At 44.0% G+C, this 24,480-nt stretch overlaps 1 protein-coding gene across 1 annotated transcript in view; it reads right to left on the reverse strand.

The window, feature by feature from the left end:
- LOC122921096 (protein RD3-like) overlaps nucleotides 1-22,334 on the reverse strand; it is a 32,692-nt gene extending 10,358 nt beyond the window's left edge. Inside the window, exon 1 of the mRNA XM_044271033.1 lies at nucleotides 22,285-22,334. The gene's annotated coding sequence lies outside the window, so the exon portion shown is untranslated. The remainder of the gene's footprint in view (nucleotides 1-22,284) is intronic.
- Between the last annotated feature and the right edge of the window lie 2,146 nt (nucleotides 22,335-24,480).

A 24,480-nucleotide genomic window follows, 5' to 3' on the forward strand; every position in this document is an offset into this window, starting at 1 on the left:
CCTCATCAGTGTAAATTACTTTACACAGTTTAGTGTCATCTGCGAAAATTGATACTTTACTATGCAAGCCTTCTACAAGATCATTAATACATATATTGAAGAGAATAGGGCCCAATACTGACCCCTGAGGTACCCCACTAGTGACAGTGACCCAATCTGAGTGTGTACCGTTAATAACCACCCTCTGTTTTCTATCACTGAGCCAGTTACTTACCCACATACAGATGTTTTCTCCCAGTCCGAGTATTCTCATTTTATATACTAACCTTTTATGTGGTACAGTGTCAAATGCTTTGGAGAAGTCCAGATATACGACATCCATTGATTCGCCGCTGTCAAGTCTAGAACTTACCTCCTCATAGAAACTGATTAAATTAATCTGACATGACCGATCCCTCACGAAGCCATGCTGATATGGCGTTATTTGCTTATTTCTGTTGAGATGCTCTAATATAGCATCTCTCAGAAAACCTTCAAACAGTTTACCCACAACAGATGTTAAACTTACCGGCCTATAGTTTCCAGGGTCTGTTTTTGGCCCCTTTTTGAATATTGGCACCACATATGCCATGCGCCAATCCTGTGGGACATTCCCTGTCAGTATAGAGTCTGCAAATATCAGAAATAAGGGTCTGGCTATGACATTACTTAATTCCTTTAGGATACGGGGGTGTATGTCATCCGGTCCTGGCGATTTGTCTATTTTAATCTTTTTAAGTCGCTGATGTACTTCTTCCTGGGTCAGACAGGACACTTTTAATGGGGAATTTATTTCTGCATGTCATCTGACAATTTATTTTCCTCAGTGAATACATTGGAGAAAAAAATATTTAACAGCTTTGCCTTCTCCTCATCGCTCTCTGCGACTTCCCCCTCATTACTCTTTAAAGGGCCGACACCTTCAGATTTATACTTTTTAACATTTATATAATTGAAGAACATTTTAGGGTTAGTTTTACTCTCTTTGGCAATTAATCTCTTGGTCTCTAGTTTGGCCGCTTTTATTTGTTTTTTACATGTTCTATTTTTTTCCTTATAGTTTTTCAGTGCTTCCGTGCTCCCCTCCTGTTTCAGTGAATGATATGCTTTCTTTTTGTCATTTATTGCTTTCGTTACAGTTCTATTTATCCACATTGGTTTCTTTTTATTCCTTAACCTTTTATTACCATACGGTATGTACCTCTCACAATGAGATTTTAGGATGTTTTTAAAGATATCCCATTTTGTGGCTGTATTTTTATTTTTGAGGACTTTGTCCCAGTTAGTTTGGCCTATGGCCTCTCTTAGTTGGCTAAATTTAGCTTTTTTGAAGTTTGGTATTTTTGTTCCTCCCTGTAGAAACGCTCGTTTGAATGATAATTGGAAGGTTATTACTTTGTGGTCACTATTTCCCAGGTGTCCCCCAACCTGCACGTCTGTTGTTCTGTCCGGCCTATTGGTTAATACTAAGTCCAGTATGGCCATCCCTCTAGTCGGGTCCTGAACCAGTTGGGAGAGGTAATTGTCTTTGGTTATTGCCAAGTGTTGTACATTAATTTGTGATTTTATGTTTGCTGGATCCCAGGTGACCCTGACTCCCTCCGTGTCTAGTGTAGGGAGCCGGTGGTCGTGTCCCCTCACTATTGTAGGGTGTTCAGGTGTTATATAGTCGAGGTACAAGGATATGCGATCATCCACCATTGGGGTGTTCGCATAGGTGTCACGGACGGTGTACAGGAAACAAGACAATGCAACATGCATATATGACTCACTGGATCCAAAGCTAAGGAACCAAAAGGGAGACCCCTGCACAAAACCTGGCACTTTCCCTGGCTGCTCAGCCTATGCAAAAATCCCAGAGGTGGATGGTTGCATATCCACGTACCTCGACTATATAACACCTGAACACCCTACAATAGTGAGGGGATACGACCACCGGCTCCCTACACCAGACACGGAGGGAGTCAGGGTCACCTAAGATCCAGCAAACAGAAAATAACAGATAAATGTACAGCACTTACCTTAGTAGCAGACTGGGAAATAGGATCAGCATGCACACACACTCCAGGAAGAAGTATAAGCCGCCCAGTAATGCATCATGGGGAGGAATTTAAAGGGAAGCAATGAGTCCAACTACATGACAGCTGAGAGAGGCTAACGAGATGAGGAACTGAACATCACAACAAAGAAAACTCAAGGAGGAGGTTCTGAAAGGCTTCTGTCAGAGCTTCTCAGCTGTCTGGTTGTGACAGTACCCCTCCCTCTACGAGTGGACTCTGGACACTCAGAGCCCACCTTCTCAGGATGGGACCTATGGAAAGCCCTGATGAGACGAGAGGCCTTAATGTCCGTCACTGGGACCCACATCCTCTCCTCAGGACCATAACCCTCCCAATGAACAAGGTACTGAAGAGAACCGTGGACAAGACGAGAATCCACAATCCTAGAGACCTGAAATTCAAGATTCCCATCAACCATAATCGGAGGAGGAGGCAAAGGTGAGGGTACAATGGGTTGAACATAAGGTTTCAATAAGGACTTATGAAAAACATTATGGATCTTCCAAGTCTGAGGAAGATCAAGACGGTAGGCAACAGGATTGATGACAGACAGGATTTTGTAAGGCCCAATAAACCTAGGACCCAACTAGAAAAATCTACCCCCTTTCTGGTCATATCAGTGAGTGGTTTAACAATAGAGGAATAATTCAAAATAAACTTCCTGTAATAATTGGCAAAGCCCAAAAAAGGCATCATCGCCTTCTGATTCTCAGGAAGCTCCCACTCACGCACAGCACGGACCTTCTCGGGGTCCATGCGAAAACCAGAAGCGGAGAGAAGAAACCCCAGAAATTGAATTTCTGGAACCGCAAACACACATTTTTCCAGTTTCGCATATAATTTATTCTCCCGCAGGATGCCGTAAATGTTCCTTATGAGTTTTGAAATCAGGAGAAAAAAATCAAAATGTCATCCAAATACACTAATACAAATTTTCCCATCAAATGATAAAAAATGCTGTTCACGAAATGCTGAAAAACGGCTGGGGCATTCATCAAACCAAAAGGCATAACCAAATTCTCAAAATGGCCCTCAGGGGTATTGAAGGCCATCTTCCATTCATCTCCTCCTCTGACCCTGACCAGGTTGTATGCCCCTCTTAGATCTAATTTGGAAAATACTTTAGCCCCAACAACCTGGTTGAACAGGTCCGGGATCAGAGGAAGCGGATAAGGGTCACGAATAGTGATACTGTTCAGCTCCCTGAAATCCAGACAAGGTCTTAAAGAACCATCTTTTTTCTTAACAAAGAAAAAAACAGCGGCAACAGGTGACTTCGAGGGTCGTATGTGTCCTTTTCTCAGACTCTCAGAGATATAAGCACGCATAGCGATCCTCTCAGGTTGGGAAAGATTGTATAAACGAGATTTAGGCAGCTTGGCGCCTGGGATGAGATTAATAGGGCAATCGTACTCCCTGTGCGGGGGCAAATCCTGAACTCCACTCTCAGAGAAGACATTCGAAAATTCAGAGAGAAAAGATGGTACAGTTTTAGTAGCAACCTCAGAAACAGATGTCGTGAGGCAATTCTCTTTGCAAAAGTCACTCCAACCATTTATTTGCCTCGCTTGCCAATCAATGGTGGGGTTATGTTTAGTGAGCCAGGGTAGCCCCAACACTAGAGGAGTAGGCAAACCGCTAAGGACGAAACATGACACATCCTCAACATGAGCATCACTCACAATTAAACGGATATTGTGAACTATGCCCTTTAATGATTTGAGAAAGTGGAGCGGAATCAATAGCAAAAACAGGAATATCCTTTCCCAAAGTGCACACCTGGAAACCATGAGCTATTGCAAATTGATTATCAATGAGATTGACAGCTGCTCCACTATCCACAAAAATCTCACAAAAAATGCTCTTGCTCTCTAGCGCTACCCTAGCAGGCAGGACAAAACGGGAACTACAAGCAAACGGAAAACCTTCAATTTCCGCCTCAACCCTGCCAATAGTAACAGACGGAACATTTTTCAAAGATTTTTTCCTGTTTGTTTCTTTATTACTCCCAGAAAACTGCCTGAATCTCCTAGAGGGACAAACATTTGCCAAAGGATTTAAACCTCCACAACAAAAAAAACCCTCCCATGCGAGCTGAATCTTCTATTGTCAGAAGCAATCAACCCCAGCTGCATTGGCTCCTGCTCAGAAGGGGCTGACAGCGACCGAGACCCCTGCGCACAGAATGAGACCGCTGCACTGTCCCGGGACTGAGTATGACCGGAAGGAGATATCTCTCCTCTCTCTCTAAGACGCCTGTCAATACGAACGGCCTGAGACATAGCAGAGTCCAAGGAAATAGGCCTCTCATGAAAGGCAAATGCATCTTTCAATCCCTCTGAAAGACCATGGCAAAATTGACTTCGGAGTGCAGCATCATTCCAACCAGTATCAGCTGCCCATCTCCGAAATTCTGAGCAGTATATCTCTGCGGATTGTTTACCCTGGCATAATAGACTTAGTCTAGACTCAGCCAGAGCAATACGATCCGGATCATCATATATCTGACCCAGGGCTAAAAATAATTCATCCACTGAACGGAGAGGCCGTGCCCCCTCCGGCAGCGAAAAGGCCCAAGACTGAGCGTTACCCCTGAGCAGCGATATAATGATCCCCACCCTCCATTCCTCATCACCAGAGGAATGGGGAAGAAGGCGAAAATGGAGTTTGCAAGCCTCTCTAAAACGCACAAAATTCTCACTACCCCCAGAGAACGTATCCGGGAGCGAGATCTTAGGCTCAGAACAAACTCCATGAACGCAAGCTGAACCGGTCACTTGAAGCTGAGAAAAAGTCTTACGGAGATCAGCTACCTCCAATGAAAGACCCTGGAAGCATTCAGCCAAAAGTGAAACCGGATCCATGCTTGAGACGGTTTTGGCGGCTTATAATGTCACGGATGGTGTACAGGAAACAAGACAATGCAACATGCATATATGACTCACTGGATCCAAAGCTAAGGAACCAAAAGGGAGACCCCTGCACAAAACCTGGCACTTTCCCTGGCTGCTCAGCCTATGCAAAAATCCCAGAGGTGGATGGTTGCATATCCACGTACCTCGACTATATAACACCTGAACACCCTACAATAGTGAGGGGACACGACCACCGGCTCCCTACACCAGACACGGAGGGAGTCAGGGTCACCTGGGATCCAGCAAACAGAAAATAACAGATAAATGTACAGCACTTAACTTAGTAGCAGACTGGGAAATAGGATCAGCATGCACACACACTCCAGGAAGAAGTATAAGCCGCCCAGTAATGCATTATGGGGAGGAATTTAAAGGGAAGCAATGAGTCCAACTACATGACAGCTGAGAGAGGTTAACGAGATGAGGAACTGTCACGGTCTGGAGTCAGGCTCGGAGGCCAGTAGCTATAGCAGCGGAGCAGATATTCACACTGGTCACCCTGGCTGATGACACTGGTTCACCTGAGGTGCGGGGTCTAAGTACTAACCGGTATTCGCCAGAGCTCCTGATGGTGGAGATGGACTTTGCTGCGTGTTAGTACCAGGTCGCGGTCCTCAGGATAGCCCCAGCAGGAGGTGAGCAAGCCGAGGTCCAGTAGCAGATATAGCAGACAGGGATTAAGCAGAAGCGTGGTTGAATAACAAGCCAAAGTCGGTAACAAATAGTGCAGGTTGGGATTAAGCAGGAGCGTAGTCAAGGAACAAGCCAAATGTCAGTAACGGATGGTAGCAGAGATACGGTCGGCAGCAGTATAGACAAGAGCAAGATATTGGCTGGTAAAGGCACAATAATCTGGCAACCAGGAAGTGCAGAGACATGGCTTAAATCAGGAAGTTCATGGGAGGAGCAAGGGGTTCAAGGCAAACAAGATTCAAGACAAGATCATTCAAGGAACAGTCTAAGGAACTGTCCAGCACTTCAGGTGGCTCAGCAAGTAGAGGTACCACCAGACACAGCAGAGGTCCCAGGTTCTAGTCCAGATCCTAACAGGAACTGAACATCACAACAAAGAAAACTCAAGGAGGAGGTTCTGAAAGGCTTCTGTCAGAGCTTCTCAGCTGTCTGGTTGTGACAATAGGCTGAGCAGTCAGGGAGAGTGCCAGGTCTTATGCAGGGGTCTCCCTTTTGTTCCTTAGTTTTGGATCCAGTTAGTCATATATTCTTTTTGCATTGTCTTGTTTCCTGTACACCTTCCATGACAGGTATACTTAGCTTGCCAAGTTGTTTGCATGCGTCCTGGAACCGCCCCTCTCCTGCGTATGGCAGTGGGAATGGGTTACTAGCGCTGGCGTCCTTTTTAAGCCTCGCGTGTCGCGTTGGCTCCACCCCCAACAGCAAATGATCAGTCACGTGACTCATGACGTATGTAGTCACATCACTATTTACGATCACATGATCGGGAGTGGCACTGAAAGCAGAGCCGTCCCGATGTTGCGGCCGAATCTCTTCAATATCTGATTGGTCTAATAGTCCAGGGGGCGGATGCCTAGGTACACCTGTGGCAAGACGGGAGTGGGCTATTTCCACTCCCCACAAGTTACCAAATATTCCGTCTAGGATAGCCATGTGAGGTGCGTCACTCCGTACTGTCACTAGAGGCGCTACATAGGGTATTTAAATAACAACTTTAATAGGTCAGAGACCAGATAGATACATATCAATGGTTTAGAGGTCATGCATGTTGGTAGGTCAATTAGTACTCCCCATATATAGATGTTGTATGGACAATCTGGAAACAGATCATCTACCAGTGATCGATTTCAATATTAATGTTTAGGGACATATGTGGAAAATGTGAACTAATGGGGGGGGGGGGGGGGTTGGTTAAGGAAATTAGTCCTATATGGGTCATTAGAGGGGTTGGTACAGTTAAGGTATGTTGTTATTAAATAATTGTGGAACCATATCCAAACCACAATCCATGAAAGACCAACGTATATGAATGAATATATACCCGGCTCCACATTGGTCCAGTTGGGACATTCTTCCTCAGTAGACTAGATACAGAAGAGTTGTGTTTACCATGCCAAGATGGGACATATTTCTTCAATAGACTGGGTGCAGGACAGATGTGTTTATCCTGTTGGGATGGTTAGCTCATGTTGTGGATCTTAACAAATGTAGATATACAAATAGGTATACTGGAATAGGTGGATCTTCCCGAAATCAATGGGTGGATCTTGTCTCCTCAATGAAGCAGCTGAAGGAAAGCTGCTCATTGAGGCCGGTAGGGTTGGAAGTTTTGAGCTCAAAGATCCACCATGTCTCCCTCTGCAATATCCTCCTGTCCCAGTTGCCCCCTCTCTTCAAGGGAGGGATTGATTCAATGTCCATAAAGGTAATACCCATATAGTTTCCATTATGGCTAGTTTCTATGTGTTTAGCTAATGGGGTGTCTCTTTTGTTCCTGATATCTCCAAGATGCTCCCCCCCCCCTCCTTCGAAATTCACGTGTGGTTTTACCCACATATTCCATGCCACAATGACATGTGGCCTTATAGATTACTCCTTTGGATCTGGAATCAAGGAATCCCTTGATGGAATAGCTCTTGCCGGTTACATTGCTATAAAAATCACAGCCTTATTGATAAATGGGCAGGCGATGCAACCACTGCAGTGAAAGCAACCTTCAGGTGGTTTAAGCAACCTACCCGACTGCTCATTGGTCTCGCTGAAGTGGCTGCGTACTAAACGGTCTTGTATACTCTGACCCCTGCGGTATGTGATGTTTTCAGTTGGTGCAACAATATGTTTGATGTCTGGGTCTGACAGAAGAATGTTCCAATGTTTGGATAGGACCTCGCGTACCTCTCTTGTGGCACCATCAAAGGTGCCTATTAGGCAAATCAGTTTTTCCTTTTTCTTTATTTTATTAGGATGTAACAATTCTGTACGACTCCTTGAGCGGGCCTTTTGGTATGCTGCTCTGAGAGTCGATTCAGGGTAGCCCTTTTCCCTGAACCTTTCACGTAAATCATCCGCCTGTTTAAATTCTCTCAAGGAGAAACAGTTCCTCCTCATTCGCGAGTACTGTCCAGTGGGAATACTCCTTTTCAGCGGAAGGGGATGGTGGCTGTTCCAACTAAGAAGGGCATTAGTGGATGTGGGCTTTCTATATGTTTTGGTTTGAAGTTCACCCTGTCTCCCTCTCATGATGACTATATGCAAAAAAGGTAGGGAGTCTTTTTGGGCCTCTGACGTAAACCGTAGCCCCACATCATTGATGTTAAGTCTTTCTACAAATTGTTGCAGTTGGCCAGCCTCTCCATTCCACAGAAGAAAAATGTAATCGATGAATCTGACCCATGTCCCCACCTGTGCGACCATATGGGTCAGAGATTCACCGAACACAACTGTCTCCTCCCACCAGCCCAGGAACAGGTTGGCATACGACGGGGCGCAGGGGCTCCCCATCGCCGTGCCCCTGAGCTGGTGGTAGAAGACACCATCGAAGAGGAAGTAGTTGCATGTGAGCGTAAATTCCAAAAGTCTCAGAACAAATAGTTATGGGCATAATACTGGCAGCCTCTGGTCAACAGGAAGGTCTCTGCTGCTCTCAGTCCCAGATGATGTGGGATTGAGAAGTTTAGCGCCTCCACATCAATGGAGGCTAGCCATGTGTCCCCATCTATAGAGACACCTTCCAATCGACCGAAGAGATCACTTGTATCCCTAATATACGACGGTAAGGTCTTAACAAAAGGGGCCAAGATGTAGTCCAAGTAAATACTCACATTTTGTCCTAAGCTGTTGACCCCGAACAATATGGGTCTTCCCTTCAGGGGTGTTGTAACTTTGTGAACCTTTGGAAGACTATAGAAGGTCGGGGTAGTAGGATATTTTTTATACAGGAACTCAAACTCATCCACTGAGATTAGGCCAGATGTTTTAGCCTCGCCAAGGATGGTTTTAGATGTTGTTTGATAACCAACAGTGGGATAATTTCTGAGTCTTTCATACGTGTCTTTGTCTCTCAGTAAATCAAGGCAAAGTTTTTTATAGTCTGGTGTGTCCAGAACCACCACATTACCCTCTTTATCGGAGGATTTAATCGTAATGGTTTTGTCACGTGCCAAATTTTCTATTCTGCTTTGGAGCAGTTGAATCTGGATTTCTCCAGGGTCATCTGCTCCAATTCCCGCAACACTTGGTTCAGGAAAACATCTATACAGGAGGGGTCCCCAGCTGGTGGTATTCTGGTGCTTCTATTTTTTTATGTAGTAAAGGGCCCCTTACCCTCCTGCATAGTGCTATCACTCAGATTAAACAAGTTTGACATCCTGTAAAATATCTGATAGAATGCCTAGTTCTCTGCTTTCCCGTCTGTTGGTCAAGGCAAAGTATTTGTGCCATTTTAGTTTCCTGGCAAACAAACTTAGGTCCTTTATCCATAAGAACAGGTTGAATAAAGATGTCGGCATAAATGATAGCCCTTTACCAAGGATTGCCATTTCTGCCTGTTCCAGTTTTTGGGAGGACATGTTTAGTATCTGCCCACACTGTTTTGACTTGGGGTCGTGGGTGATGCAGCTTGGTTGCGGTTTCGCAAGTGGTACGGTATTCCTTGATCTAAAAAACGCACACCACTGTTATAGGATCCACGTGAACCACTATTTTCATAGGTTCCACGTGGCCCTCTTCCCTTTCTGCGTCCACGACCTCTTCCATGAATGGGTTGATTAGCCTCCTTTTCGCCTTCCGAGATGTCAGTTTCACTTGAGGAGATATCAGAATCAAGCTTCCCTGTTGTTTTTTGGGTTCCACGTTCAATAGTGATATAGACTCTATTTTCTCTGAAGTCTTGCAAATCCCTATTGAACTGACGGTGCTTTCTTTCCTTCAAGTGAAACTGAAATCTCTCTAGTGTAGTCTTTAGTTGCACCTGGTCTGGTTCTTGTTTTAGTTTATTCGTGACCTCAATCTGTTCCTTAAGTTTATCGTCCAATAGGTTCAGATTAGCTCTTTCTTCCTCCAACTGGAGTGACATAAAACGTAAGGAGCTTTTAGTTGCCTCCTCCCATTTAGTCATAAGTGCAGAGCTTTTGCATCTATGGGCTGGGGTAAGTGAGATCCTTAGACCCCTGGAAACTATCTGATTCAGATAGTTTTCCAGGGATTGTATCTCCCACCAGGAACTGATTTGTCCCTCAAAGGTTTTTGTCAGTTCCTTAAAGGCGGCCTTGAATGAAGGAGTGTATCTTTTCAAAGTAAGTGTCTTTTCCGAAAACACATCACTGGACTCTGTTAACCATAGATTTCTATCCAGACCTGTGGCCAGAAAACCTGCCATACCCTAGAGGTAAACAATGTGTTTAAACTTAACCTAGGTTTAAAGCTGGTTACACAAATTATATATCAATGGTGCCCAATATATGGATTCTAATAATGAGGAGGAACTGTTCCTCCTTGAGAGAATTTAAACAACAGGCAGATGATTTACGTGAAAGGTTCAGGGAAAAGGGCTACCCTGAATCGACTCTCAGAGCAGCATACCAAAAGGCCCGCTCAAGGAGTCGTACAGAATTGTTACATCCTAATAAAATAGAGAAAAAGGAAAAACAGATTTGCCTAATAGGCACCTTTGATGGTGCCGCAAGAGAGGTACGCAAGGTCCTATCCAAACATTGGAACATTCTTTTCTTGGAACCAGACATTAAAGATATTGTCGCGCCCACTGCTAATATCACATATCGCAGGGGCAGATCCAATTTAGGCCGTAACGGGCATATACTGTCTGTTACTTTTGGCTTGTATCCCTGGTATTTGGTTGGTCCCCTGATGATCTGGCGTACAGCCAGTGAAACGCGTAGGGACATTTTTTATTTTTCATTTGTCTGTCTGCCCTAGCAAGTGACTGGTTTAGATTGCTTCCGACGAAGCTGGGCAGTCAATGTATAGGTCTGAGGGCCATCTAGGGGCAGTCAGAGAGGGATTTCATTTATAGTTAGGACACAGGGACTCCTTTCGGGGAAGAGACCCAGTATCTGTCTCCCTCCTATACTCTATCCCTGTTTTTTCCTAACTCACCCTCTGAGTGAGCCATTGAACACACCTCCTGGCTGCTTTATGTACTCCCTACCAGTTCACTTTGGTTGGCAGTTGAGTGTTACCTCCTACAGTACTAATAAAAGTATATTTTAAGGTTTTCCATTATTCAATTTATTAGAATCCATATATTGGGCATCATTGATATATAATTTGTGTAACCAGCTTTAAACCTAGGTTAAGTTTAAACATAAAACTACAACTGCCATCATGCTCGGCTGTAGGCTGATAGCTGTAGGCTTTCCGAGCATGCTGGGAGTTGTAGTTTTGCAACAGCTGGAGGGCCGCAGGTTGAGCATCCCTGGTCTAAAACAACCATATTCCCCCACCTTCCCGTTTGTTCGCAGAGCAGATAAGGTAATCACATCATTGTTCATCTGTAGCATTTTTATACTTTTCTGTTCCTCCCTGCTCAAGTTATGGGTACATGTCCTTTTTTTGGGATTTATTTTCCCTCAGAACTAAGGCTTCAAAAGCTCTAAAAGCATCAGAATATTCATTTATCAGATTAAAATTTGATTTATTCATCAGATTAGTAAGAAAAAAAGCATTGTTATTCTAATTTTTCTTTTTATTACCATTATCCTTACTACTATTTTTTATTGTCATAATTTTTTTGTTTTTGTTTTTATAAAAATACTTCCTAAGAGTATGATTGAGTAGGAATTTTTTAATACCTATGAATGCATCAAATAGATAGAATTGAGAAGTTGGTGCAAATTTCAATCCTTTTTGTATCACTCTTGGTTAATAAATATTTGCTTAAATTATATATTTTTGTTCAGTTACTTTGATCTCCTTTTTGGAGATTTTATTTCCCTTGTCCCTCTTTTTGTTTTTTTCTTTCAGGTCTGGCTTGAAAACAAATCTTTTGGGATTTTTTTTCAATTTAATTTTTATTTACATTGTCTGATTCAGGTATATTCATATTCCTCTTATGTATAGGAGTCTTACTTCTAACCTGCCAGGGAGACCCATAATATCGGATATTGGAAGTTTAACCTCTAACTTGTCCAAATATGTGGCTGTTGTTTTACAAGAATATGTTCAAAAACTCCCAACTTACTTGAAGGACACAAAACACATCTTACAAATTATGGAGACTATCGAGTAGAAATCTGACTACATTTTAGGCACTTTAGATGTCACATCTCTCTACACTATAATAAAAAATAATAAAGGTAGGGAGGCGGCAGAATATTTTTTGAACAAAGAGAAAAAATTACCACAGGAACAAATCCAATTCATTGGGGAGTGTATAATGTTTATTTTAAATCATAATAATTTTATTAGGATACTTTTTATTTGCAAATGTGGGGAATCGCTATGGGGACTAGATTCGTGCCAAGTTTCGCTACTCTTTATATGGGAAGGTGGGAGAAGCTTGCCATGGAAGAGGTTCATTGACAATATTGTTTTTATGTGGAGAGGGGGGAAGATTTACTTCGGGAATTTTTCATGGATCTAAATTAAAATGATTTTTACTTAAAATTTACGCCAGGGGTCAAGTCCTGGGAAAAAAAGTGTGGGAACTCACCCAAGATCCACTGCAACCCCCCCCCCCCTCCAAAAAATAAAAAAGCACAGAAAATCTAGCATGCTGTAATTTGTGTCGCTGCGGACTAAAAAATAAATTAAAAAAATAACACTTTTAGAAAAGTTTGTCCTGGGATTCGATCTCATGACCTCTACACAGCAGAAGCAAGGCATATGCCCTCACAGCTATGAAAGCTGTCTAGCTTGTTACTTTAAAAAAAAAAAAAAATATATATATAAGACTTCTACTGTAGGTAACTTTGCCCACTGTGTATGGATGTAGCAGAGCTGGGTGTGTTGGGGCAGCTGTCATGTGTATGGTTGTACACTAGGTATCAGTACACTAGGTATCAGTAGAAGTATCAGAGAAAAAAAAAAAAAACACTTTTAGAAAAGTTTGTCCTGGGATTCGAACTCATGACCTCTACACATTACAGGCAAGGCATTTACCCTCACAGCCATAAAAGGTAGTTGCTTAAAAAAACAACAACTAAGACTTCTACTTATACCTAGTGTACTGATACCTAGTGTACAACCATACACATGACAGCTGCCCCAACACACCCAGCTCTGCTACATCCATACACAGTGGGCAGCTGTCATGTGTATGGTTGTACACTAGGTATCAGTACACTAGGTATAAGTAGAAGTCTTATTTTATTTATTTTTAAGCAACTACCTAGACAGCTTTCATGGCTGTGAGGGTAAATGCCTTCCTCTGATGTGTAGAGGTCGTGAGTTCGAATCCCAGGACAAACTTTTCTAAAAGACATTCTAAATGATCTCGTAGTGAAGGAGATGATGTCATTAGGGGGCGGGGCACCATGAGAGGAGTCGCAGGCAGCAGCACCGCACAGACAGCTTCCTCTCAACTGAAGCCGCCCCTCCTCCCTTAACCTGCCCTGCACAGTGCGCTCCGTCTCCCCCTGTCCCCTGTGAATCTGATTCAGCCGTGTTCTCCTGGCTTGAGGCTGAAAGGGAACGGCGTTCCTGCCATGAAAAAAGTGCAGGAACGCCGTTCCCCCTCCACTCGTACATTTTTTGGATCTAACTACCGTATATTGATTCGGAATAATCAAATATATACTCAAACGTATTACAAACCAACAGATCGCAATAGTTTCATCTCTTTGGATAGTTGCCATTTACCAATATGACTGTAGCCAATATATCAGACTAAGGAGGAATTGTACGACGGTAGAACAATTTGAAAAAGAGGCAAATTGTCTTCATATGAAATTTGAAGAAAAAGGCTATAAAATGAATAATTTGGAAAAAAATAAAACAAGAAGTAAAGCAAATTGATAGAAATACCCTTTTACAAAAGTTGACCATGGACAATGAAAATTAAAGTAAGGAAAAGGATAAAATTGAATTCAAAGTTCCTATAATCACTCAATACAGGGAAAAGGAGAGGTTTTAAAAAAAAAAGTAAAACGTCATTGGTAGAGATGAGCGAATTGAATCAGACGAAGTGGAATTCAATCCGAATTTCAGGAAAAATTCGATTCGCAATGAATGCGTATTTCCTCTCGCTTCGCGGTAACAAATCGCAAATTTTCCTAAAATGGCGGCTACACGTGTGATGACTGAGGACATGGGGCAAGGAACTCTGGGAAGGCGGGATCACCCAGATTGACATGCATGCATGCAGCCAATCAGCAGCCAGCCATGTGATGTCGCAACCCTATAAATACGGCATTTTAGATTTTCTAGTGTTCTGAGTGCAGGGACAGCAATAGTAAAAACTTCATTGCGAACAAATAAATTAAAAAAAATATTTATAAGTGCAGGGAAAGGATAGGGAAAAATCATTTCACAGCATCTTAGTGTATGGAGAGACGTCAGAAGGCGCTAAGGACAGTGCTAGAAGAGCGATTTACAAGTGCAGGGAAAGATTATTTGGGGATCCAAATAGCCATTATACAGCTCTATCATTCCAGCAATTTGTACTTGGGGTGCAAGTGCTATGTTGAAAAGCCTTTAGTGGCTTATATCTGTGGAAAAATAATATATACGTAGTTCACTTTTGCAGTTATATGTGGTGAATGCGTTTAATGGCGTATTTCAGTACAAAAAGATAAATTAACGATTCATTGCACGGGCAAGAGCTCTGGTAGACATTCCTGCAGTCAGCATGCCAATTTCGCGCTCCCTCAAACGTTGCAACGTCTGTGGCATTTTATTGTGGGCAGTCTAAGGCCCCTGTAACATGGGTGAGTTTGTGAGTTTTCTGCGTGGGTGCAATGCTTGAGGTGAATGCATTGCACGCGCACTGAATCCTGACCCATTAATTTCAATGGGGCTGTGTATATGAGTGATGTTTTTTACGCATCACTTGTGCGTTGCGGGAAAATTGCAGCATGTTCTATATTCTATGTTTTTCATGCAACGCAGGCCCTATAGAATGGGGCTGCGTGAAAATCGCATAGCATCTGCAAGAAAGTGATTTTCACGGATGGTTGCTAGGGAGATGATGTTAATAAATAGTGATGAGCACCGGGACCCCATTATAAAGTCCATTTACTTTATTATTTTCCATTATAACAAATGGTTATGATGGAAAATAATATAATTCTTTAATACAGAATGCTAAGTAAAATGTGCATTGAGGGTTAAAAAAATATAAAAACCACCTAATCCACTTAATTGCGCTGTCATTATCGTCTTCTTTCTTCCTCTTGCAGGACCTGCAAAAGGATGAGCACGATGACATCACAAAGCGCAATGATCTTTCAGTTCAGCTCATGTAAAATGGGAGCAAAACCAAAAATGTTGCGTTTATATTTTTGTTCAGTGTACAGTCATGGCCAAAAGTTTTGAGAATGACACAAATATTCGTTTTCACAAAGTTTGCTGCTAAACTGCTTTTAGACCTTTGTTTCAGTTGTCTCTGTGATGTAGTGAAATATAATTACACACACTTCATACGTTTCAAAGGCTTTTATCGACAATTACATGACATTTATGCAGAGTCAGTATTTGCAGTGTTGGCCCTTCTTTTTGAGGACCTCTGCAATTCGACTGGGCATGCTCTCAATCAACTTCTGGGCCAATTCCTGACTGTAGCAACCCATTCTTTCATAATCACTTCTTGGAGTTTGTCAGAATTAGTGGGTTTTTGTTTGTCCACCCGCCTCTTGAGGATTGACCACAAGTTCTCAATGGGATTAAGATCTGGGGAGTTTCCAGGCCATGGACCCAAAATGTCAATATTTTGGTCCCCGAGCCACTTAGTTATCAGTTTTGCCTTATGGCACGGTGCTCCATCGTGCTGGTAAATGCATTGTTCTTCACCAAACTGTTGTTGGATTGTTGGAAGAAGTTGCTGTTGGAGGGTGTTTTGGTACCATTCTTTATTCATGGCTGTGTTTTGGGGCAAAATTGTGAGTTAGCCCACTCCCTTGGATGAGAAGCAACCCCACACATGAATGGTCTCAGGATGCTTTACTGTTGGCATGACACAGGACTAATGGTAGCGCTCACCTTTTCTTCTCCAGACAAGCCTTTTTCCTGATGCCTCAAACAAATGGAAAGAGGCTTCACCGGAGAATATGACTTTGCCCCAGTCCTCAGCAGTCCATTCACCATATTTTCTGCAGAAGATCAATCTGTCCCTGATGTTTTTTTGGGAGAGAAGTGGCTTCTTTTCTGCCCTTTTTGACACCAGGCCATCTTCCAAAAGTCTTCGCCTCACTGTGCGTGGAGATGCGCTCACACCTGCCTGCTGACATTCCTGAGCAAGCTCTGCACTGGTGGCACTCCTATCCCGCAGCTGAATCCTCTTTAGGAGACGATCCTGGCGCTTGCTGGACTTTCTTGGACACCCTGAAGCCTTCTTAACAAGAATTGAACCTCTTTCCTTGAAGTTCTTGATGATCCTATAAATTGTTGATTGAGGTGCAATCTTAGTAGCCACAATATCCTTGCCTGTGAAGCCATTTTTATGCAACGCAATGATGGCTGCACGCCTTTTTTTTTGCAGGTCACCATGGTTAACAATTGAAGAACAATGATTTCAAGCATCACCCTCCTTTAAACAGGTCAAGTCTGCCATTTTAACCCAATCAGCCTGACATAATGATCTCCAGCCTTGTGCTCGTCAACACCTGAGTTAACAAGACGATTACAGAAATGATCTCAGCAGGTCCTTTAATGACAGCAATGAAATGCAGTGGAAAGGTTTTTGGGGGATTAAGTTAATTTTCATGGCAAAGAAGGACTATGCAATTTATCTGATCACTCTTCATAACATTCTGGAGTATATGCAAATTCCTATTATAAAAACTTAAGCAGCAACTTTTCCAATTTCCAATATTTATGTAATTCTCAAAACTTTTTTCACTGTTGAAGTTATTTGCGGTGAAAGGGTTTAGTGACGTATTTCAGCACTAAAATAAAAAGTTTTACGCAGTTCTCTTTTGAAGTTATATGCGGTGAAAACATTTAGTAACGTATTTCAGTGCTAAAAGATAAAGCTATATACGCAGTTCACTGTTGCAGTTATTTGCGGTGAAAGCGTTTAGTGGCGTATTTCAGTGCAAAAAGAAAAATATATACGCAGTTCACTGTTGCATTTATTTTTGGTAAAAGTGTTTAGTGGCCTATTTCAGTACAGAAAGAAAAATAGATACGCAATAGTGATGATCGAGCACCTGAGGGTACTTTCACACTTGCGTTGTTTGATTCCAGAAGGCAGTTTCGTTGACTGATCAGACATTTTTTTAGACTTAGGCTATTTTCACACTAGCGGCAGGACGGATCCGACAGGCTGTTCACCCTAGGGAAGAAAAACAAACGAACCAGCACCTCCAAGTAAATTTGAGGACGCAGGTGCACGCTACCTTGGCTGAAACACAATTGGATTAGTAGAACTACAGGTAACAGCACACTGCTAGTCAATTGCACAAAGATATAAGCAAACACTGAAAGAGTAATAGCTGCTTGGTGGCCATACTTACTGCAAGTGCAGTTATAAGCTCTTTGCGCATATAATTGATCAAACATATGTCGAGCCCATCTACCAGACGACAAGGTGGCTTCTAATCAGATGGGTCCTACTCTAACATGCCTGTTCACCCTGTCGGATCCGTCCTGCCGCTATTTTGCCGTGCCGCCGGACCGCCGCTCCGTCCCCATCGACTATAATGGGGACAGGGGCGGAGCTCCGGCGCAGCACGACAGTGCACGGCGAAAGGCTGCCGGACTAAAAGTACTGCATGTCCGACTTTTTAGTTCTGCAGCCTCTCACCGCGAACTGCCGTGCTATGTCGGCGCTCCGCCCCCGTCCCCATTATAGTCAATGGGGACGGAGCGGCAGCATGACGAAATAGGATCCTGATCAGTCAGAAAAATGCCTGAGCAGTCAGAAAAATGCATTGCAATACCGGATCCGTTTTTCTAATGTCATCTGGCAAAATGGATCCAGTATTATTTTTTTTACATTTTTAACCGGAATACCGGATCAGTCAATGCGGCAATTTGAATACACTCCTGTGCAATACATTCCTATGGAAAAAAAAATGCCGGATCCAACATTCAGGTAAGTGTTCCGTTTTTTTGGCTGGAGATAAAACTGCAGCATGAACGGATTGCTCTCCATTCGGAATGCATTAGGATAAAACTGATCAGTTCTTTTCCGGTATAGAGCCCCTAGAACGGAACTCTATGCCGAAAAAGAAAAACGCTAGTGTGAAAGTACCCTTAGTGCTCGGGTGCTCTACCGAGCACCTGAGTATAATGGAAGTCAATGGGAGGACCCGAACATTAAACCAGGCACCCCCTGCTCTGAAGAGGGGAGGGTGACTAGTTCATATGAAAAGTTCAGAAATTGATGGAAACGCCACCGAAACGGTTCGGAACCAGCATGGGGAGGTTGTCTGCGTGCATCTTGGGCTCCCATCTCGCTGCTGGGAGCGATGTTGTCCGAGTAGTATGCCACTTTTACAGGCTGACAATAATACGCACAAAACCAAAGCTAAAATTGATTGTAGAGTAAAAATTGTTAGGAAACATTATTTCCTGTATATTTATTTGTATATAAAGTGCAAGTTCATCCCAATTTTTTTTTGATTTTCGGAACTGGGGCCATGATTAAGAGGGACGGCCGGAGGCATCTGTATTGTACCACTTGAGGTGAAATTCCTGGACTGGCGCAAGATGAACCACAGCCAAAGCATTTGTTGCCATGAATGTTTTCATTAATCAACAATGAAAGTAGGAGGTTCGAAGATGATCCCACAGGCGATCCAGCGGCTTTATACCCATTACCCGCTGAGCATTTTCTGGGAACACAAACTCTTTGGGTTCCAGGGGGAGTATGGTTGCAAAGCTGAAACTAATTGACGGAAGGGCACCACCAGGAGTGGAGCCTGCGGCTTAATTTTACTCCTCACAGGAAACCTCACCCGGCCCGGACACGGAAAGGATTGACACCTCTTTCTCAATTCTGGGGGTTGGTGGTGCATGGCCGTTGTGAGCAGGTGGATAGAGATGATTTGTGTGCTTCATTCCGATAACCAACGATACTCCTCTGTGCTAAGTAGTTACATGACCCCCCGGTGATGAGGATTGTGTTAACCAGACTCTTGGATAGTGAGACTGGACTTGTAGGTGAAGGCCTGCTGGTGAGCAACCCTCTCAAATATTATGTGCAAGGGCCTGCTGCCGCTTTGTTGACTCTTGATAACTTCTGGGTGATCGCACGTCCCCGTGATGTCGATGATCCATTTGGATTTCTGCCCTATCAACTTTCAATGTTCTTTTATGCGCCTACCATGGGGAATCAGGGTTCCCTTCCGGAGAGGGAGCCTGAGTAACGGCTACAGCTACCACTTCCAAGAAAGGCAGACGGGGGCACGCAAATTACCTACTCCCGACTTAGGGAAGTAGTGACGATAAATAACAATACAGGACTCTTAAGAGGCCCTGTCATTGGAATGAGTACTAAAAAATTACAGGGAATGTCATAGGTATTTAGGATGAGGAAACGTTATACAGGAGAGGTACCACAGGTAATGATACTGTTCGCAGCGTCTACGGCAAAGGTACACTGTATCTCACAGATATATACGAGGGCCTGCAGGTGAGCTGACCCTCTAAAAGTTTTCCGCTGAGGGCCTGCTCATGAGCTGACCTTTGAAAAGATTTACGCTAAGGGCATACTGGTGAGCTGACCTTCGAAAAGATTTCCGCCGAGGGCCGGCAGGTGAGCTGACCTTCGAAAATATTTCCACTGAGGGCCTGCTGGTGAGCTGACCCTCTAAAAGATTTCCGCTGAGGGCCTGCTGGCGAGCTGACCCTCTAAATGATTTTCGCTGGGGGCCTGCTGGTGAGCTGACCCTTGAAAAGATTTCCGCTGAGGGCCTGCTGGTGAGCTGATCCTCTAAAAGATTTTATTTTTTATATCCGCACACTTTACACAGCAGATGTGGCGTGGATAATTTAACTGTCCGCAGTGGACACCGTCTACGGAAAGAGTATGATTGATGGCCTGCTGGTGACCCTCAAAAACATTAGGGGTGAGGGTCTGCTGCTGAGCTGACCATCTAAAACATTATGGGTGAGGGCATGCTGGTGAGGTGACCCTCTAAAAGATTTTCGCTGATGGGGCAGAGCTTGGCAGTAGAGCGAGGCACAGATGGAATGGTGAGCTCTGCTCAGTGCCGAGTGTAAGTGAACATATTAAGATATCTAAACCAGCTGAAGATGGGTAAAACCCTGAAAGATAGATCCACAGACACTCCTGGACCGCTTACATCCAGACCCGGCCAAGGGGAAATAGACAAGCTTGTCCGAAAAAAAACAGTATTAGCCAGGAAACATGGAGTCAAGATGGCGCCTGGAGCAGAAGTGGCCGTCGCCCCCGAATACTCTGCTGAGTCGGACAGAGAAAGCGAGCAGGAAGCTTTACAGGAGAGCGAAGACCTTCCCGTCTCTAGAAGCATTATAAAAGATCTCCTTATCGACACCATAGCGCTGCTGCGAAAAGACCTGCTGGACATCAAGAGAGACCTCAGGCAAGTTAATGAAAAAGTGGAAAGACTTGAAGGCCATCAGGACATGATTGTACACTTTAACACTGCGGTCACCCGTAGCCTGGGCAGAATGCAAGCACATATTAACGAGTTATACAATCTGATAGAAGATCAGGACAATCGGGGCAGATGTAATAATCTGCGTCTAAAAGGCTTGCCAGAAACTATTGGTCTGGAGGACCCGAGGGGATCGGTAAAAAAATAAATCTGCATGATTTTGGGCCCTGACTTAGAAGCTGACCTCACTATGGACAGAGTTCATAGAGCCTTAAACAGGGGGGACCCACCGAGAGATGTGATATGTCGTCTCGCCAGCTTTCAAACCAAAGAGAGCATTCTGAAAGCCTCAAGGGTTGCGAAATCATTACATCATATCTTGATCTTCCAGGATCTGTCACCCATTACGCTACAAAAGCGCAGGATCCTGAGACCCTGCTAGACATACTAAGGGGCAAGAACATAAGCTATAGGTGGCTACACCCAGAGCCGGCTCCAGGTTCATGTGGGCCCTTGGGCTATAAAGCCTCAGTGGGCCCCTTGTGGCATTTTGCACAACACACAAGGCAATAAAACTGCATGTATTATGCTACTTTTACACTAGTGTATTTGCTGGATCCGGCAGGGTTCGGCGAAAACACTTCCGTTACTGATAATACAACCATCTGCATCCATTATGAACGGATCCGGTTGTATTATCTTTAACATTGCCAAGACAGATTCGTCATAAACTCTATTGAAAGTCAATGGAGGACAGATCCATTTTCTATTGTGTCAGACAAAACGTCATCCCTATTGATTTGCACTGTGCGTCATGACGGATCCGTCTTGCTCCACATCCCATGACGGAAAGCAAACCGCAGCATGCTCTCCGGTATGAGAACGGAACGGAATGCATTTTGGAGCATTCCGTTCTGTTCAGTTACGTTTTGTCCCCATTGACAATGAATGGGGAGAAAACGGAAGCCTTTTTTTCGGTAATGTGACCGGAAAACTTTAATGCTAGTGTGAAAGTAGCCTTATATATGGTGCCAAATTCAATAGACAGAATACGCTACAGAGTGGATATATGTGAATCAATCCTTATGCCTGCCTCTCATTACTGATTACCACAGGACTGTATTAGTAGAGAGTATGGCAGAGAACTACAAAGCTCAGCATGTCCAGCCTGTGTCATTACTGATTACCAAAGAACATAGGAGCAGAGAACTATAAGGCTCAGCATGTCCAGTCTGTCATTACTGATTACCAGAGGACAGTACTGGGAAGGCATATAAGGGCAGAGAACTACAAGGCTCAGCATGTCCAGACTGACATTACTGATTACCACAGGATAGTACCAGGAGGGAGCATAAGAGCAAAGAACTACAAGACTCAGCTTAGTACTCAATACTATCCACCAGTACTTTCCTCTGGTAATCAATAATGATAGCGTGGACATGCAGAGCCTTGTAGTTCTGTGCCCTTATACGCCTTCCCAGTACTGTCCTCTGGTAATCAGTTAATGACAGACTGGACATGCTGAGCCTTGTAGTTCTCTGAGAGAACCACAAGTTTAGCATGTCCAGCCTCAGCAGCCTGTCATTATTGATTACCAGCAATAGCATGTCGTGCAACTAAGGCTCAGCAAAGGGAGAACTACTGTTTGTTACTCACCACTTCCTTCCCTCACAGGACAGCTTCATGCCAACCACTGCCAAGCCCCACCCCCTCATGTAACTGGTCACCTGATCATAATAAAACTCCTGGTTTCTTTGACTCCTATGCTCCGCCCCCTCCCCTGCTATGATCCGTCCTCCTCAGTATGTAATCTGTACTCACGCACAGACTCTCCACGGCCTGGAGATCCTGTGCAGTGACATCATGCGCAGGCAGCGCAGCAGCACTATGTCTCTGCCCGGTGATGTTTAAATAGACCGTGGCTGTCACTATTTTGAAGTAAGGAAACGAGTAGGCCCCCTAAGGAGCAGTGGGCCCCGAAACTTGCCCGGGTGTGCCGGGTGCTGACGCCGGCCCTTATAAATGCACCAGTCAGAAAAATAGCTGTACGCTCCCAGGAGGACTTACCTATTGTGTTTGATACACTGGAGATATCCTCTGTAGACATACCAGATTGGAACGCAGTTAAAGATTTGACAGATTTGACAGACCTACCTGCGATGGTTCCATGGACACCTGTCGGCCGCTATGCTGAAAAGAGAGGGAAGAAGAAACCAGGACTGTCAATACCCAAGCGGCTAGATACTGATATAGAGGGACTCTGATGGTATGGTCTTCACTTTGAAACGCTTGTTTTCTTTGGATCTTTCATAGTTTATGCGTCCTGCCTGGCTCTGGGATATGCATAATCAAAGATAAGTAGCTGTTTCATTATACCATTACAAAAAAAAAAAAAAGGGGATTATATTAAGTATGACAATGTAATATGAGCAACTATATTAGAGCCATATATATATTGCCATCTTTTATATACTTGCTTGTTTTACATTATGGACCCTGGTTTTGATCCTTCCTGGAAATGCTTGATAAAAAACATATTAACCCGGAGGTGCTAGAACGCCTCAACCAGCTAAGATCAGAACTTAAAAATATTCTGAATTCCAAGACGGCTAAATTATACCTGTTTGCTAAATACAAATACTATGCCCAGGGAGATAAGGCCTCAAAATTCATGATGGCCATGTTAAAAAAAACTTAAAACGCGTTCATATATTCATTCCATTAAAAACGCTTCTTCCCAGACAGTAATGTCCACTGATAAAATTGCTGAAAGTTTCCCAAGAAACTACTGAGAGCGAAAAAGTAATAGAACAATGGCTCTCGAACCTGTGCCTTCCATCTCTTACATCTAAACAAACTACCACACTTACTCAGCCTTTTTCTCTGCAAGAGAGTGGTCTCAGCCAGGCCACGGGGCTAGGTGTTAGCCGGAACCTTGGGGGACTCAGCGAGGTTCGGGAAGTGACCGTCGCAAGTCCAGAGACAGGCGGATTTCTGGGGTATAATCCCTCAAAAGGACTGGACCTTGTTACAGCCTAGGAAGTGCTAGAGCACAGGCTGGAAAAGCTGCATGGTCATACCATGTGTGAACGTTGTTATAAGTGAGGTAGGAATACTCCTGTTTAGTTAGAGCCCAGACGGGCAAGGTGTTTGTTTTGTGTTTTGTTCTGTAAAAATAAACCTCACGTTTGGACCTGCAACCCGGCTGTTGTGGAGATGATTGTGCGAATGACCCCCGAGAAAGAGTTAATCCCTCAGATAGCATTATCGCCGCTCACCATCTGTGTTGATTCCTCAAAGTTTCTTAAAACCTCACAGAGGTCAGACATCCATGCCCACTCCTCGCTTCTGATTAGCGGAAGCTGACTGGAAATGCAACGACCATGTAGCAGCTGGTATTCCACTACTGTCCTCTGCTGCTCACAAAGCCTGGCCAACATGTGGAACGTGGAGTTCCAGCACGTGCTCACGTCATACAACAGCCGGTGAGCTGGCAATTTCAAGCGATGCTGCAGCGTTGACAGACCGGCTGAGGCTGTCGATGACTTGCGAAAATGTGGCACACCTTCACCAGTAGCTCAGACAAATTGGGGTAGGTTTTGAGAAACCGCTGAACCACCAAGTTTAAGACGTGGGCTAGGCATGGGATGTGTGTGAGCTTGCCGGGCTCCAAAGCCGCCACCAAGTTACTGCCATTATCACACACAACCATGCCTGGTTGTAGGCTGAGTGGCGAGAGTCACAGCTCAGTCTGGACTCTAATACCCAGCTCTGTGGCGGTGTGCTGTGTGTCCCCTAAGCATATAAGCTTCAGCATGGCCTGTTGACGCTTCCCCACTGCAGTGCTACACT

Source organism: Bufo gargarizans, chromosome 10 (genome assembly GCF_014858855.1).
Source record: "Bufo gargarizans isolate SCDJY-AF-19 chromosome 10, ASM1485885v1, whole genome shotgun sequence".
Classification (NCBI taxonomy): domain Eukaryota; kingdom Metazoa; phylum Chordata; class Amphibia; order Anura; family Bufonidae; genus Bufo; species Bufo gargarizans.